General features: G+C 41.7%; 1 protein-coding gene and 1 pseudogene across 2 annotated transcripts in view; both read left to right on the forward strand.

Annotated features, from left to right (window-relative positions):
• Positions 1–7,216: 7,216 nt before the first annotated feature.
• Positions 7,217–15,912, forward strand: part of SLC13A5 (solute carrier family 13 member 5) — a 124,092-nt gene continuing 115,396 nt past the window's right edge. The window contains exon 1 of one of the 2 annotated variants that reach the window (XM_056558409.1): positions 7,217–7,499. The gene's annotated coding sequence lies outside the window, so the exon portion shown is untranslated. The remainder of the gene's footprint in view (positions 7,500–15,912) is intronic. The other variant, XM_056558410.1, reaches the window with a different exon arrangement.
• Positions 11,878–12,050, forward strand: LOC130359924 (U2 spliceosomal RNA; annotated as a pseudogene).

The raw sequence follows: 15,912 nt of genomic DNA on the forward strand, positions 1-15,912 counted from the left end.
GATGTCTTGCCCTTGCTTCTATCCCCTCACTGAACCCATTTGTATAGGGACGTCATAGCTTAATACAGAATACAGCTATTTCATATACCCCCTCCTATATAGTAGATCTTACAATTCAGTTTTCTATATTGTTTAGTCCTCTTGTTCCATTAGTTGATATTTCCCATAGGTCTACATTTACCACAATATATGTTCTTTATGTGTTTTTTATTTTATAAGTATATCATATCCAACTATATGTGGTATTATAGACTTTGGATGTGTGGCCCTTCTCCCTTCCTCCACTATGTTTTTTCTATAGAACCTAGACATCTCCCTATGGATTGCCCCACACCCGCCTATACAGATGGCTAATATTTATTATATTTATATTAGTTTATGATTATTTTTTGTAATTCCTTTGGCCATTGTTTTCGGATGTGGGGTATATCCAGGAGATTGGATCTTAATTTATATAATATTATATTTTTTAGTTCATCTGTACTAAGTCCTTCTTTGGTTCTATACTGTGTCTAACACTGACAAACTTGAGCACACCTAGGGTGTGATTGACAATATATACTACCATGTGTTTTTAAATTATTGATTTATTACCATGTCTTTTATACATGTTGGTTAGTCCCTATCCCTAGAAACTTTGATTATGTATATTATTCTTTATTTCACAGCTAATTTCATGTGTGAGTTACATATATTTTGTTTAGTGTTTTTTTCTCTTTTGTCTAGTGTGAACGCAGATCTCAGTCGGGCCTTTGTGTGTGGTTGTGCACCGCCCCGTCCCACTCAGGTGTTTTCACCTGGTGAGGGGGGCGGTGCCGCCCGCTATAAGAGCCAGACTGATCTGAGTATACCATTGTATGACTAAGGCGACTAAGGTTGCTGAAACGCGTCACTTTACTCCATGATCCGTGTTGCTGTTTGCTGTGTGTATCTACAATAAATTTCCATCTTGCATCGTGCTTTGTGCTGGACATTGTTCTACTTTTCTATATTTCGTCCTCGTGGTGTCCGCACAAGTCCGTGCACTGAGGCGGCGGTGGAGAGCTGGATGATCTTCCTATTTCTATAACAGTAATAGAAAAGTATGTTATCACGGGTATCAGTTTGATCGTATTGACCCAAAGAATAAAGAACACATGTCATTTTTACCGTAAATTGTACTGCATGAAAACAAAACCTTCCAAAATTAGCAAAATTGCGATTTTCTTTTTAATTTCACCACATAAATAGTATTTTTTTGTTGCGCCATACATTTTATGGTAAAGTGAGTGATGGCATTACAACGTACAACTGGTTGTGCAAAAAACAAGCCCTCATACTAGTCTGTGGATGAAGATATAAAAGAGTTATGATTTTTTGAATGCGAGGAGGAGAAAACGAAAACGTAAAAATTTAATTGTCTGTGTCCTTAAGGCCAAAATGGGCTGCGTCCTTGAGGGGTTAAATATACATTGTTACCAAATATATACATGTATTAACAGTATAGAATTAGAGTAGAGAAGAGGCGACTGGGGGCTGTCCCACCTGGGGGACCCTACCTGAGCGTAGTTACTCTGACTTTGGGGACCACCACACTAGGTACAGTATGCAATATGGTACCGGGACACCACAAACCCCCTTACTCAAAATTAGTTGGCCTCGACAGAGGGACGAAGTGAAGGTCGGTTAATAACATTATAAGGCTACTTAACTTTTTCTGAGGTACGTACATTTGCTTGGGTAAACTCATGAACAGGATTGTTAGGTTCATGAATTTAGTAACAGAATGATATTATTTGCATGAGATACATCCTACTTAACATTTTTAAAGCTTACTAGACATTTTGGAATCTCACTATACATTTTTGCCATTTTAGTTACCTGCTTAGTACACTGAGAACTTTACTGGCTTGCCTGAGTCTTTCTACCAATAAACTGGCTTTTATCCCTAGAACACAACCGATAAACCTTACCTAGGTTACCATTTGATTACGTGTATTATTTTTAGCTCGCAAGAGCACCTACTGGCCAGGCAGGGCATCTCGCACACGTAGGAGAGAGAAGAGTTAGTGTACATAACAGTGGCAGGAATTGGAAAATGACATTAGCTACAATTCCCAAAGCATTTACTCGAGTGTGAGATGATATTTATTTTTGTTGTTTGGTGTACTAAATTTAAGTGAGGTAAGTACACTTAAGTGATTATTTTGAGGTTCTATGTGTGTAGTACTATATGAGAGGTCAGTCTTGATACCTTAGGGGTAGTATTCCCTGAGTGGACCTTTGAGAAGGTGTTAGTGATGGGTGACAAAAATGTTATCCTCAGTGGAGCTGAGAAAGCCACCTAATAGCAACTACTACAACACCTATTATTTACATTTTTTATGTATACATGGCTAATTTTTCTGTGTTCAATAACCATTTACATTGAGCTACCTTAGCACAAATATTTATTAAACACTCCAACAGGGTTCAGGTGCATTCACCTAAAATAAAAGATATTTTAGCAAAGAATGTCACGTTAATATTGAGGTATATACATGTAAACAGACGTGCAAGGATCAGCAGTCCACCTGCACTAAGAGGCCAAATTTCACGGCTAGAGCTAGTAGCCGGGCACACACTTATGAATCTCCTACCGCTAGGAGTCTCTTGGTCTAAGGACCAGGCACAAAAGCTTGACGGTTACTGTTTCAACTTGAACAGTCTTAGCATAATCCTGCTAGGCACATTTCTTAAACGTTGCAGAAAGTCTGTGAAGGAAAAAAAAACTTTAAGACAAGAAAAGCGTTACAGTTCAGACGAAACTCTGACGGTGACGTCCTGCTCCTCGCCTAGAGCCTCTACCCCTCTCAGGATCACGAGCAGGCAAAGAGTTAATGTGGCTCTCCCACACCACATTAGTAAGGGTAGAGTGTGACACTGTAGGATTGAGATTAACAGTTTGTGCTGGTTGATTCGGCACCACCTCCTCGTCGGGAGTGGGCCGCAGCACTTTCGTTGGTACCTGATGGGCAGGCCAAACCTCTGCGTTGGGAGTAGGCCTAGGTACATAGGTTGGTACCCGCTGGGTAGGCCAAACCTCCTTAATAGGCGTAGGCCTGGGTACTTTGCTGAAGGTAGAAGGAAGTGGCTGCTGCTGTAGTAATTCCTCCTTGGGTTCGTAGGTGGAGGCATCAGTAGCAGGCCATTTCGGCCTCAGCTGGAAGGGGTCCACCTCCAAATCATTAGCAGGAAAGTACTTGAAAGGAAGCTGGGTTGGATCGGCTGGTCTGGTGACTGTGGCAGCCCACTCTCCTCGCAGGCCCCCGGACGGGGGTGTACTCCACTATCTCACCCACCTCCAAGGAATGGAACTTTTTGTGGAGATATGACCTCTGTACAGCTTGCCGGTTTATGAGGATGGTATAGCCGGTCTGGCAATCAATGAGGGTACCATAACCTCTAACCTTGTCGAACTTGGCCACTGTTGCTCTACGACGTTCCAAGGGCTTCTCCCCTTCTCGGGGATGATCCCACATGTGGATGAAGAGTGCCTCCAGCTCTTTGGTGTTTTCTTGATAGCGGATCATCTCCTCATGAGGCAGATGAATGTGCTTAGGAGCATAAAGTTCTCTGTGTCGGGCCTTTAACTTTTCCATCAAATCGGCTGTTGGTGAGCACGGTTGTGCACTCTGCAAAGCAGACATGGGTATTTCTGGCTCAGGACTGGTGGAGGAAGAAAAGGCAGCCTCTGATGGTGTACTTACAGAGGATTCCTCCGTCAGGATCTCAGCCCACGAACTCCATGTCCGGTGGTGAGGGGACAGTCTCACCGGTGAGGGATCTCAGCGACTTCCCATGGAGGGGTATCCGGCCAGTCGTCGTCATCATTGGGCAGTGGGGGAAGATTGCAGGCCCCCTCTTCATCCAGCGATAACTGCTGCAGACGATAGGCAAGATCATGGAACAGTTGGGCTGCGACCGCCGCAACTTTCCTTTGTTCCGGTGCCATCTTGGTGTGCACGCCATGTGGAATGCTGCTCTCCGCCATGTCTGTACCTTCCCGGCTCTCCTTTGTGCAGACTGAAGAGGTCGCTGTGCAGGGCTCCTTTTATATTGGGCTTCTCCAAAAAGTCTTCTGGCCGGAATGACGTCATCGGTGCCCCCGGAAACAAAAGCAGTGAATTTAAGTTCCCTTTGGCTGCGACACATTTACTTGGTAGCCACGCCCAGGGGCGGGTAGTGGCGCAGTACAGGCTTTCTTCGCACGCTTTTCCAGCAGCGGGTTAACTCTTGCATTGCTGACCGGACCAGAAGATCATAGTATACATTCACTTCTCACTTTACACATTGTCAAAGCAAATACATTTTCGCCTCCCTCCTTACTTTTCGCGTGTGCTCTCTGCACGCGGCACCATACACACAAATACGTACTCTTGGATGGTGCTTCGTAACACCTTAATACAGTCTTTTACATAGGGGGAGTACACTTTACTTGGTGGCCACAGCTGTAGGCCCACACCCGAATCCTGTTCATGACGCCAAAAAGCTATGTGATAGCCTGGTGGAGTAGGATATGGGGAGTGTAGCTGTGCAGTGACTAAAGGGTGCTTGTTAACCCTTGCTATTTGTGATGCCAGGGTGAGGGCTCCTCAGTAATGCTTGTCGTACCTCCACCCTTCCCAAGAGTGATAGGGAGGTAGATAATAATGGAATGTCCACAACCGGAGAGTTTTCTGAAACAGTTGTAACTTTTACTGAATATTTTATGCAAGCTTCATAACTGTAACAGTTGCTATACATGCAAGCTTTGGAGATTGACAAAGGTTGGGACTTTAGCAATTTAGAGTCTTTAGGATAATATGCGCTGTTTCACTGGATTTAGGGGATTTAGTTGCGGTCCAGTAGTCACGCTAGCTTTAGCTGGGGTAGTTTAGAACTCAGGGTTTAAGTTCCGCTGAGGCCGGTAGGTTTTCAGGCCTAGCGTGTCTTTGCAAGTTTCGCAGATCCGTCCTGCTAGTCCGGCATCCACGAGAGCAGCAACCCAAGAGAGCGATAATTGGCTACAGCTCCCTTATATGGGCAGGGGCTGGACTAGTGCTAATTGGTCCAATACTTGTGTCAATCACCATTACAAAGGATTATGGGTAACATGTGACCCAAGGATCTCCAAAGGTCCTCCAACATACCATAGAGGATATTAACACAGTCACATGACCGAAGGTCCTGCGACGCTAAACAAAGCAAGTACTATACATAATATTAAATATACATTATTATTAAATATATACATGTATCAACAGCATAGAATTAGAGTAGAGAAGAGGCGACTGGGGGCTGTCCCACCTGGGGGACCCTACCTGAGCGTAGTTACTCTGACTTTGGGGACCACCACACTAGGTACGGTATGAAATACAATATATAATGTGGATCCTGTGGACACAACTGGGAGAGAACACACTTAGCATGAATTTCTGAAGTTCCTTCTATCAATCGATGGGGGTCTAGTCACCCAGACCCCACCCCCCACCACCAATCATGCCTCTGACGTGTTAAAAGTTTTTGAAGGGGACTCAGCCCATTTATATATAATAGTTGTTAACAGTTGCACTGTGTACTTCTGTCAGTAAACTTTCCCAATCTGCTGAAGAGAATATTTTTCTGGTAAAGCAGCCAGATTGGACCTTTTCAGGAGACTGGGAAAGTTGGATGGCATGCAGTTCTTAGTGCAGGGCTCACAGTACTTCCCCAGCTTTCTCAGTCTACTGAAGACAATATCTGCCTGGTAAAGCAGACATTTTGGGACTCTTCAGGAGCCTGGGAAAGCTGGTTGGCATGTTTACTGAAAGTAACCCAGCTTTCCCAGATTCCTGAAGACTCAGCAGTAATAGGCTGCTAACTTTCCTTGCATTTGAATGCTGACATGTCCTTTTCCTGCCCCGCACTGATATGTTCTCTCCCCCTCTCACTCTTCTCTCATCCAACAATAATCTCCTTTTCCGCCTGCTCCATTTCCTTTCACTGTCTTACTATTATCTGCATCTGTCTGCCAAAAGCAGCCATATTGGATCTCTTCAGGGGACTGAAAAAGCTGGATACTACATGACACCCAGCTTTCTCAGTCTCCTGATGCCTCAGCAGCAATAAGCTGCTTGTCCACCCTGCACTTCAGTGCTGCCATGCATCCTCTCTGCCTCTGCACTGATGTGTTTTCTTCCACCTCACTCTTCTCTCAGCCCATGATAAATCTTCCCACCTCGGTCTACCCCATCCCCTTGGGCTGGGGCAGAATATTGATGAGGCAGGGAAAGTTGCGCAAGCCAGCCTCCCGCCTCCAGCAGCCGATTAGGCCATTGTCTTGCAGTGTTTAAAATGGGAAATACCTGTGATACACCACCCTCTTTGAAGTGTGAACAGATATCTCATTATTAAGATCACCCAAACAATCTTCATGTATTATCTTTGCTTTGCACAAAAAGTTCTGTAAAGTTGTTTCAGGGAATCCTATTGTCCACAGTTCTTATTCCTGCACTTTGCACTATGGGATCAACTCAACTGACAAAAAGATAGTAGGGTTCACAAGGAAAACCAGGTTAACTACACCACCCTGCCAGGTGACGTAACTACTAAGGCACTTCTACTCCCAGAATAACCTTCATTGTCCCCATGGTTATCACACATTCATTCTCTATACGGGCTTTTGAGCTCAGAGCTCAGGGGCAATGCTAGGAAGCCCTATAGCTTTTAAAGATTTCCTACAAGTGCCTGGGGGTTTATAGTATAGGTGCCCCAATGTGTTTGTATATGTGTGTATGTCCAAAAGTGAAACATTTTCCTTAAAGGGTACCCCTACTGTTGCTGTCATTCTTGTCTTCTGTCATCTGATGGTGGGAGTTGCATTTGGTAAATTGGTGGTACTGTTGCCGAGGCAATTGTACACAGTTTAAAGCCTCTTCCAGCAATAGTATAGTATACACTGCCCCCAACATCTTACACTTATACTTTTTTAGACTCTACACATTACCTAATAATAATAACTACGGGCTCAGTTTTTGACATCATGTACCACTTAGCATTAGTAAACATTTCTGGTCAATTAACTATCTAGGAAGTGAAGTAGGAAAACAGAACATGTTGTTATGGAATGAGGACAGTCCCGCTCTTCATTGGGCATTCTTTCCCTCACTTGAGTGCCAAGGCACGTAGAGATGGGCTGATCCACAAAGCAATTCTGCACTTACACTACTTAACTCTATGTGAGGTTTGTGTTGGTTTACAAGTGCAGATATTGTGAATCACATTCCACCCTGTTAGATTTCCTTCACACCATTGAATTCAGTTTATAATAAGAGCTTTCATGTCCAAGGAAATGAAGAGGAACTCAACAAAGCAACCAAACGTCTGGGGCCTTTCTCGGAAATGTGTCAGGGGGAAGGCATTAAGAAGCAGTCCAAGTACACAACTGGGACAAAAGGCAATGTAAGTGAAAGGCACCTACTCCGGCCATCAAGGAGATCTCTACAGCACATTTCATTAAGGTGAGTTATGTATGGGGTGATAAAACTTCATGAGGAAGGTGTTTCATAGATGATGTATCATATGTAGAGAGCTTGTACAGATAGAGTATTGGTCAAGTGGTCTCAGAGCTTTTTGGATGAAGTTTATATAAATGTTTCTGACCTTTTTTTAAACATTTGTATTGTATCAGAACTGAAGTCTTATAACGGTAACCTACAAAGCTTAATGGTTAAGAAGCATCCCCTGTAGTCCTATATAAATAAATGATATATCACATGGATTTTGCAATATATGTACATGTATAAAGGTATAGGTATTATACATGCCTTTAAACCAATACCTTCCTAGGAGCTAGAACTGTTAGTAAAGCTACTATATCTTTCATACATGCAGGAATAATGGGGCTCAATGTGTCCATTGTATCAGGAAGGGATGTGTTTGACATTTTTGGCATAGCTCATTGCAAAAGAATAGTCTGGTTTTGCACAAAGCAGCAGATAACCCTAAAATATATTTATAACTTCTAAAGTGACAAATTCAACTTAGCTACATCTCTGTATATTCAGTAAAACCATGAATTAGATATACAGTAAATTAAGTATATACTTTATTGTATATGTACCAGAGCAAACCAACATAAACCCTGTGGGGGCATTTCATGCATTTGTTTCAGAAAATATAGCATTGAAAATCTTTTCATACATCGGAATGAGGTTATTTCTGTACCAAGCACTTGGTATTCTGCAAATCTCATGCAGATGAATTGAACAGTTCGAAACATTTTTGAAAAAAATCTGCCAGAAATCTGCCCTATATTACAAAAAAGAAAGAAAAAAAGTAAAATTTTGCTAGATTATGTAATGGCAGTTCTCGTGTCTAGGAATCCTACGTATTTTCACATAAAAAATGGTTTTATCATTCTGAAAAATGTTTTATGCCAATAAAGGGACACGCCATGCAGGTGCGACATGTCTCAGTAGGAAACACAATGTCCTGGACCTAACAGGTGCAATGAAAGATTGTGGTAGAATAAATTATGACAGATTTGTTCTTGGTTTTTCTTGGCAACGTAAAACAATATGGAGATCGTTATCAAGTCCCTTATTTGCCAATATATTTTGGTCTTTTGTTTCAATGGGTGGGGTGGCTGATGTGTGGGAGGGAGGAAAATGGAATTGTGGGATTTGTAGTAAAAAAAAAAGAAAAGTAAAACAGGAAATACCAGTTCACTAAAAGCTAAACACAGTATTATGGTAATCTCACAATATAGCCATTTAGCCCAAAGACAAGCGCAGATCCTTCCTAAGCATGTCCATTACTGTCTGCCAGGTACGTACTAAAATCACCTAATGGTGGATAACCCCTTTAAGCATATTTGATTCAGCAGCATTTTGGCCCACACGAGGATACTGTAACTGTGTGCAACAGCTCCAACTTGCGGGGTTGGGATGATGGAGGCACTGAGGGAAAAGTAAGGGACAGGGGCGGGTTCACGACTGGGGCCTAACACTTCACTATCATCTCCTGATTCCAGCACCTGTCCCCCCCATATTGTTGGTCATAAATTATGAAAACAAATGGTCCCACTTGGCATGTTTGTGCATTGCGCCCTATTTGCACAATGATAGATCTGCTACATATCATTTACACCTGTTGCACAATTTTGAGAAACTATTTACCAAATACATACACGCCGGGTGTACAAATTTGACTATTTATCATGATACACCAGCAAAGTGTATTTTGAACACCTGTTGCGCAAATCTGTGCAACCTCGGCCCTCCAAAAGTCATGCCTAAACATTAGATGACATTCATCAAAAAGCACAGAGTATTCAGGGGCTACTGTGCATATGCAAAAAAAATTGTGTGCAATAAATACGAAGAAATTAAATATGATTTAGTCACATGTTCAGTCACACGATTCAATAGGATTTACATAGACCATGATAATCTAAAAATCGTACACGGTTTCAATCCTATTTTAAATCTGAGCACAAAATCATGGTCAACCACGATTTTACCCCCGACATAAAATCATGCAAAATGGGATGCAAATAAAAACTGATGCAAGTGTTGGATACTATTACTCAATGGAAGTCAATGGATACGGCTTGGCATACAATTTTGTACGATTTGAAAATAAAAAATTGGGAGAAAAAGTAGAATGGTAAAATCGTAATGTGAACCCACCCTAAATGTTTGCATTAGGAAGTAACCTGAGGCTTATTCTAATAATATTTACAATGTTCAAAAAAAAAGTATTTATAAAGACAAATACGTTAAAATGTCTATTTGCAAAGTGGAATATAAATGTTATTTATAATTGTATCTATGGGTATGAGCAAAGGGTTTGGTTAGAGTTGGGCTTTAACCTGTTGGGGACCAAGGGCATACAGGTACACCCTTGTGTCCCGCTACTTGAGGACGAAGGGCGTGCCTGTAGACCATGGTCCCGTCAAAGTTGATTGCGGCATCTAAAACGAAAGTAAAAGTGTCCCGGTAGCTCAGTGGAGCTGATCGGGACCAACGCGATGAAACTGCGATGCCCTGATCAACTGAGAGGATGGCAGAAGGGCCCTTACCTACCTCCTTGCCATCCAATCGCTCTTCTGCTGCTCCCAGCCAGCTATGCAGACTAGAGCAGCAGAGCACTGATAACACTGATCAATGCTATGCTATGGCATAGCATTGATTAGTATATGCAACCAAAAGATTACATGTTATAGCCCCCTATGGGGGCTAAAAAAAATAAAAAATAAAGTGTTAAATAAAAAATCTTATAAAAGTGAATGAACCCCTTCCTAATAAAAATTAGAGTCCCCCTCCTTTTCCCATTTTTTAAATAAAATAATAAAATAAAAATCATATGTGGTACCACTGCGTGCGTAAATATCCGAATTATTAAAATATAAGAATAGCTAAACTGCCAAAATCAATGGTGTACACCATTATACCAAAGTCCAAAGTTGTGCATTTTTGGCCACTTCATATACCATAAAAAAATGAATAAAAAGCAATCAAAAAGTCCCATCAAAACAAAAATAGTATTGATATAAACTACTGATCATGGCGCAAAAAATGAGCCCTCACATAGCCCTAGGGGGTTATAGGGGTCAGAAGATGACAATTTTAAACATACTAATTTTGTGCATGTAGTTATAATGTTTTTTAAGTAGTAAAATAAAATAAAACCTACAATAATTGGGTATCCTTGTAACTGTATGAACCTACAGAATAAAGATAAGGTGTCATTTTAACTGAAAAGTGCACTGTGTAGAAACAGAAGCCCTCAAAATTTACAAAATGGCATTTTTTTAAATTCACCTTACAAATATATTTTTTTTGTTTCACCGCAGATTATGTTATAACATTTGTGATGTCATTATAAAGTACAATTGGTGATGCAAAAAGAAAAAGCCCTTATATGGATCTGTAGGTGCAAAATTGAAAGCGTTATGATTTTTAGAGGGGGAGGAGGAAAAAATTAAAGTACAAAGTCGAAAATTGGCGTCATCCTTAAGGCCAAAATGGGCTTGGTCCTCAAGGGGTGAAACACATATTTGTGGATAGCAAGTGCTTTGTCCTCATAGCCTTCAGTGGATAGGTCACTTACAAACCCCTGGATAGTGCAAAAAAGATTAAAAGCTCAAACTTGTTCCAACACCAGCTGATCACTGAAGTCATTTTGCACAAAGATTTGGGCAATGATCAATGCAGCGCACCAACCAATCTCCTAACCATGCCTCCTGGAAGTGTACAACAAGAAAAGTGACAAAGCAAGTGCAGACAACAACGCAAAATTAGACAATAATTTTGGCAAAAGTTAATGCACAAAATAAATAAAGACATGCCAGTTCTTAATTTACTTAATTTACTGTAATTGAAGTTAAACCTAAAATGATCAAATCAGTAGGACTTGTATGCTGGATAGTGTTTGGATGAATACTATTACAGAGGAGCCCATCCATAGCTTTTCCAAATACCATAGGTTCTACTCCTCTACAAGGCAGAGATAATAGCTGATTCTATAATAACTAGCATAGGTGTGATTCATGTGCAATGGTATAAAGGATGTTTACTGACCACTCCTTTTAGATATTCTATTGTATGAGGATTTAATGTTGCTGGGTGCATATATATTTAAAGCTGACATGTGTAGCTGAAGAACAAGTTGAGCATTTATTTCCTGCTCATGATTAAATCCTTTGTATCATCTACATCCATGAGTGTTTTTGTTTTCTTTGTATTACAGATTATCTCTGGTGTGGCAGTATGTAATACACATACACAATGTCTATGCATAAATTAACACAGAATAGTAGACGATTGACATTTCGTGTAAGTGAAAGCTAAGGCTATGCTCATGTTCTCTTCAAACTGCAAACATTTTGAAGAGAGACCTTCTTGGCCTTTTGGCTAAGATCAAGTATAGTATCTGTTCTTATCAGTGGTCTAGTCTCTGCAATTGATGTAGGATGGGTGCTGCATGGAGGGGACAGGTGTACCAGGGCGTTCTGGGCTGGTTCTGAGGAATCAGCTCTATGGCTTCCCCGATGTGACCTTCCCTCCCGGTCTCGCCATGAGGCTAGGAGGGTCTAGAGATGAGGTACTTTAGTGCCTCGGGGAGTGGTGACCCAGAGGTGCTGAAACTCACTGGGTGTATTGGCTCACTGAGTTGAAGCACTGGTACCATGAACTCTTCACCTTGTGGCACTCACCTTTTGATTCCCGGCCTTCTGGCTAGGATCAGAAATTTTTTTATAGATCCAGCCGGAGATCCAGGAAGTATAGCTGCGTACATTCACTTATTTATTTCTTTTTTGTCACTGTGTCACTTTTCACGTGTTGTGTGTCCACAGGAGTATTAGGATGCGGTTGCCCTTCTGGGTGTCCCTCCTATTGTTCTAGGGGAGGTGTGTGTGGCCATTAGGTTCCTCACCTCCCCTCAAAAACCCCAGGTACTCCTGCATTGGCAGGGTACTGACTGTTAACGGCTATGTGGGCAGATACCTTGGCTAATGCCAAGGGGGATGCTGGGAACATTTATGGTCCCTTAGTAGCTTCAGCGAAAAGGGACATCGAACCTGGAACCTCGCAGGTACCTTTTGGTCCAGAGGCGAAGGGTAAGGTTTGTTGGGGGGCCTCTCTCCTATCGGACTTGGGATAGACCGCATCCTTTGTGCATGTTTTTTTAGTGTAACACGTTTTGCACCTTTTCTTGCACTTTGGGTGATTCGAGAGCACGTTCCTCGGCTCTTAGAAGAAAAAAAAGTTAAGGCTATGTTCACATCCTGCTATGTGAACACCTTCAGTGTATGCACCAAGAGAACCAGAATGTACACTATATGGGCTATTTAATTTGCTACTGCCAGAAATTCACCAGAATTTGTTGGTTATGGAAAGGAATGAGTGTAACCCTCAAGTAGTCACTCCAGTTCGACTGAAGTTTACTTTGTGATGTCACAGCAGTTTGCCTTACTTTGACATTGTAACTGATGTTACTGAAACCCACTTGTGATGTCACAGCAACTTGTTAGACAAAACATGGCTGAGATGTCACAACAGGTTACAACAATGTCACAGTAGCGTTCCTTAAAGGGCTACTCTGGTGGAAAACAATTTTTGTCAAATCAACTGGTGCCAGAAAGTTAAACTGATTTGTAAATTACTTCTAATAAAAAAAATCTTAATCCTTCCAGTACTTATCAGCTGCTGTATACTACAAAGAAAGTTGTGTAGTTCTTTCCAGTCTGACCAGTGTGCTCTCTGCTGACACCTCTGTCCATGTCAGGAACTGTCCAGAGTAGGAGCAAATCCCCATAACAAACCTCTTCTGCTCCAGAAAGTTCCAGAGGTGCAGAGGTGTTCCAGAGGTGCAGAGGTGTCAGCAAAGAGCACTGTGATCAGACTGAGAAGATTTTCGCAACTTCCTATGTAGTATATAGCAGCTCATAAGTACTGGAAGGATTAAGATTTTTTAGAAGTAGTTTACAAATCTGTTAAACTTTTTAGAATCCGTTGATTTGAAAAAAAAAACCTGCTTTTCACCGGAGTTCCCCTTTTTATGATACCTTCTTGTGATGTCACAGGAGTTACCTGAGGAGAACACAACGGTGATGTCACAGCTTCTTTCCTGACTGAAACAACACTTGTGATGTCACCACAGTTTTCTGATGTCAAAGTAAAAGATCTCATTCATGGTTCTTCAGAAAATTCAATAAACCATTTATCTAGTAATGGTGAGACATTGATATGAATGAGCATACCTTCTTACATCTGGTCTAATAGTAGTGAGTAGAGATAAGGTTCCCTCCCAGAATCCATTCATGCCAATCGGTCCTTCAATCTGTTTGAATTTAATGGTCAATTTGGATTTAGCGCTATACCTGGGCCCAAGTGCAGAGCACTTGGCCTAGCAAACATGAAGAGTGTAAATGATGATGCACAACAATAAGCAGTGATGCATAAAGTATTACTGCTTACTGTACAGGACTAGGGACTCCTGTCTTAAAGAGGATTCCCTGCCCCTTTATGTAGTTTCTCTGGAAAACTATGTTAGGACGTCATGTAAACTAAACCTATGTACTAAGCAGAAGCCATACACTGGCCCAGATTTACTAAACTGAAACCCTTCACTTTTTATAGGGTTTTCTTTTGCTTTTAAGCATGTTCTGAGATTTCCTGACAGATTTATCATCAGCTGAGAACGACAAAGCAGCTCAGAAAACCTAAAAAAAAGTGGCATGGACATTGGGGGAGATTTAACAAAACTTGTGCAGAGGCAAAGTTGCCCAGTTGCCCATAGCAACCAATCAGATTGCTTCTTTCATTTTTCAGAGGCCTTGTTAAGAATGTTAGAAGTAAGCTGATTGGTTGCTATGGTCAACTGGGGAACTTTGCCTTTGTACAGGTTTCGATTTATGTCCCTCATTGTTTTTTTGAGTTATTTACTTGGGGTTTTACCATATTTTATGGAGCAACGGGAACCTTTAGGAACCTTGGTATTATACTTTAGACATCACTGGTATGAAACCTAAGAACACTGGGACTATATATATACAGTACAGACCAAAAGTTTGGACACACCTTCTCATTCAGAGTTTTCTTTATTTTCATGACTATGAAAAATGTAGATTCACACTGAAGGCATCAAAACTATGAATTAACACGTGGAATTATAGATAACAAAAAAGTGTGAAACAACTGAAAATATGTCATATTCTAGGTTCTTCAAAGTAGCCACCTTTTGCTTTGATTACTGCTTTGCACACTCTTGGCATTCTCTTGTTGAGATTCAAGAGGTAGTCACCTGAAATGGTTTTCACTTCACAGGTGTGCTGGTGTGGAGGAGGAGGTGTGATGGTGTGGCGGTGCTTTGCTGGTGACACTGTTGGGGATTTATTCAAAATTGAAGGCATACTGAACCAGCATCTTGCAGTGGCATGCTATTCCATCCGGTTTGCGTTTAGTTGGACCATCATTTAATTTTCAACAGGACAATGACCCCAAACACCTCCAGGCTGTGTAAGGCTGGGTTCACACCACGTTTTATACGGTTTGGAGGAGGGGGCTTAAGCGCGGCGCCCGCACTCAGCCGTATTCGGGAACCGTATTTAATACAAGTCTATGAGCCGACCGGAGTGAACCGCAGCCTCCGGTCGTCTTAGTTTTCGGCCGTATGCGGTTTCCCGACCGCAGACAAAAACGTGGTCGACCACGTTTTTGCCTGCGGTCGGGAAACCGCATATGGCCGAAAACTATGCCGACCGGAGGCTGCGGTTAAGCCCCGCCCCCCTCCTCCAAACCGTATACGGGAACTGTATTTAAGAAATCGTGGTGTGAACCCAGCCTAAGGGCTATTTGACCAAGAGGTAGAGTGATGGGGTGCTGCGCCAGATGACCTGGCCTCACAGTCACCGGACCTGAACCCAATCGAGATGGTTTGGGGTGAGCTGGACAGCAGAGTGAAGGCAAAAAGGGCCAACAAGTGCTAAGCATCTCTGGGAACTCCTTCAAGACTGTTGGAAGACCATTTCAGGTGACTAACTCTTGAAGCTCATCAAGAGAATGAGTGTGCAAAGCAGTAATCAAAGCAAAATATGGCTACTTTGAAGAACCTAGAATATGACATATTTTCAGTTGTTTCACACTTTTTGTTATGTCTATAATTCCACATGTGTTAATTCATAGTTGGTTGCTATGGGAAATGCTCCATTGTTCCTCTGTACAAACTTGATCTCCCCTAGAGCTTTACTATAATAGACATTATATGAGTGCACTGACAATGGATACTAACAAATAAAACATAAGTTATCCTTACAACTAGATTTTATAAACCAGAAATGAATATTAAACAAATATTCACATTTCACCAACAGATTACAACCATGGAAGAGACAAGAAAAAAGTGTTAGAAACGTAAAAGGGGTTT

The sequence above is a fragment of the Hyla sarda genome, chromosome 2, assembly GCF_029499605.1.
Source record: "Hyla sarda isolate aHylSar1 chromosome 2, aHylSar1.hap1, whole genome shotgun sequence".
NCBI classification, from domain to species: domain Eukaryota; kingdom Metazoa; phylum Chordata; class Amphibia; order Anura; family Hylidae; genus Hyla; species Hyla sarda.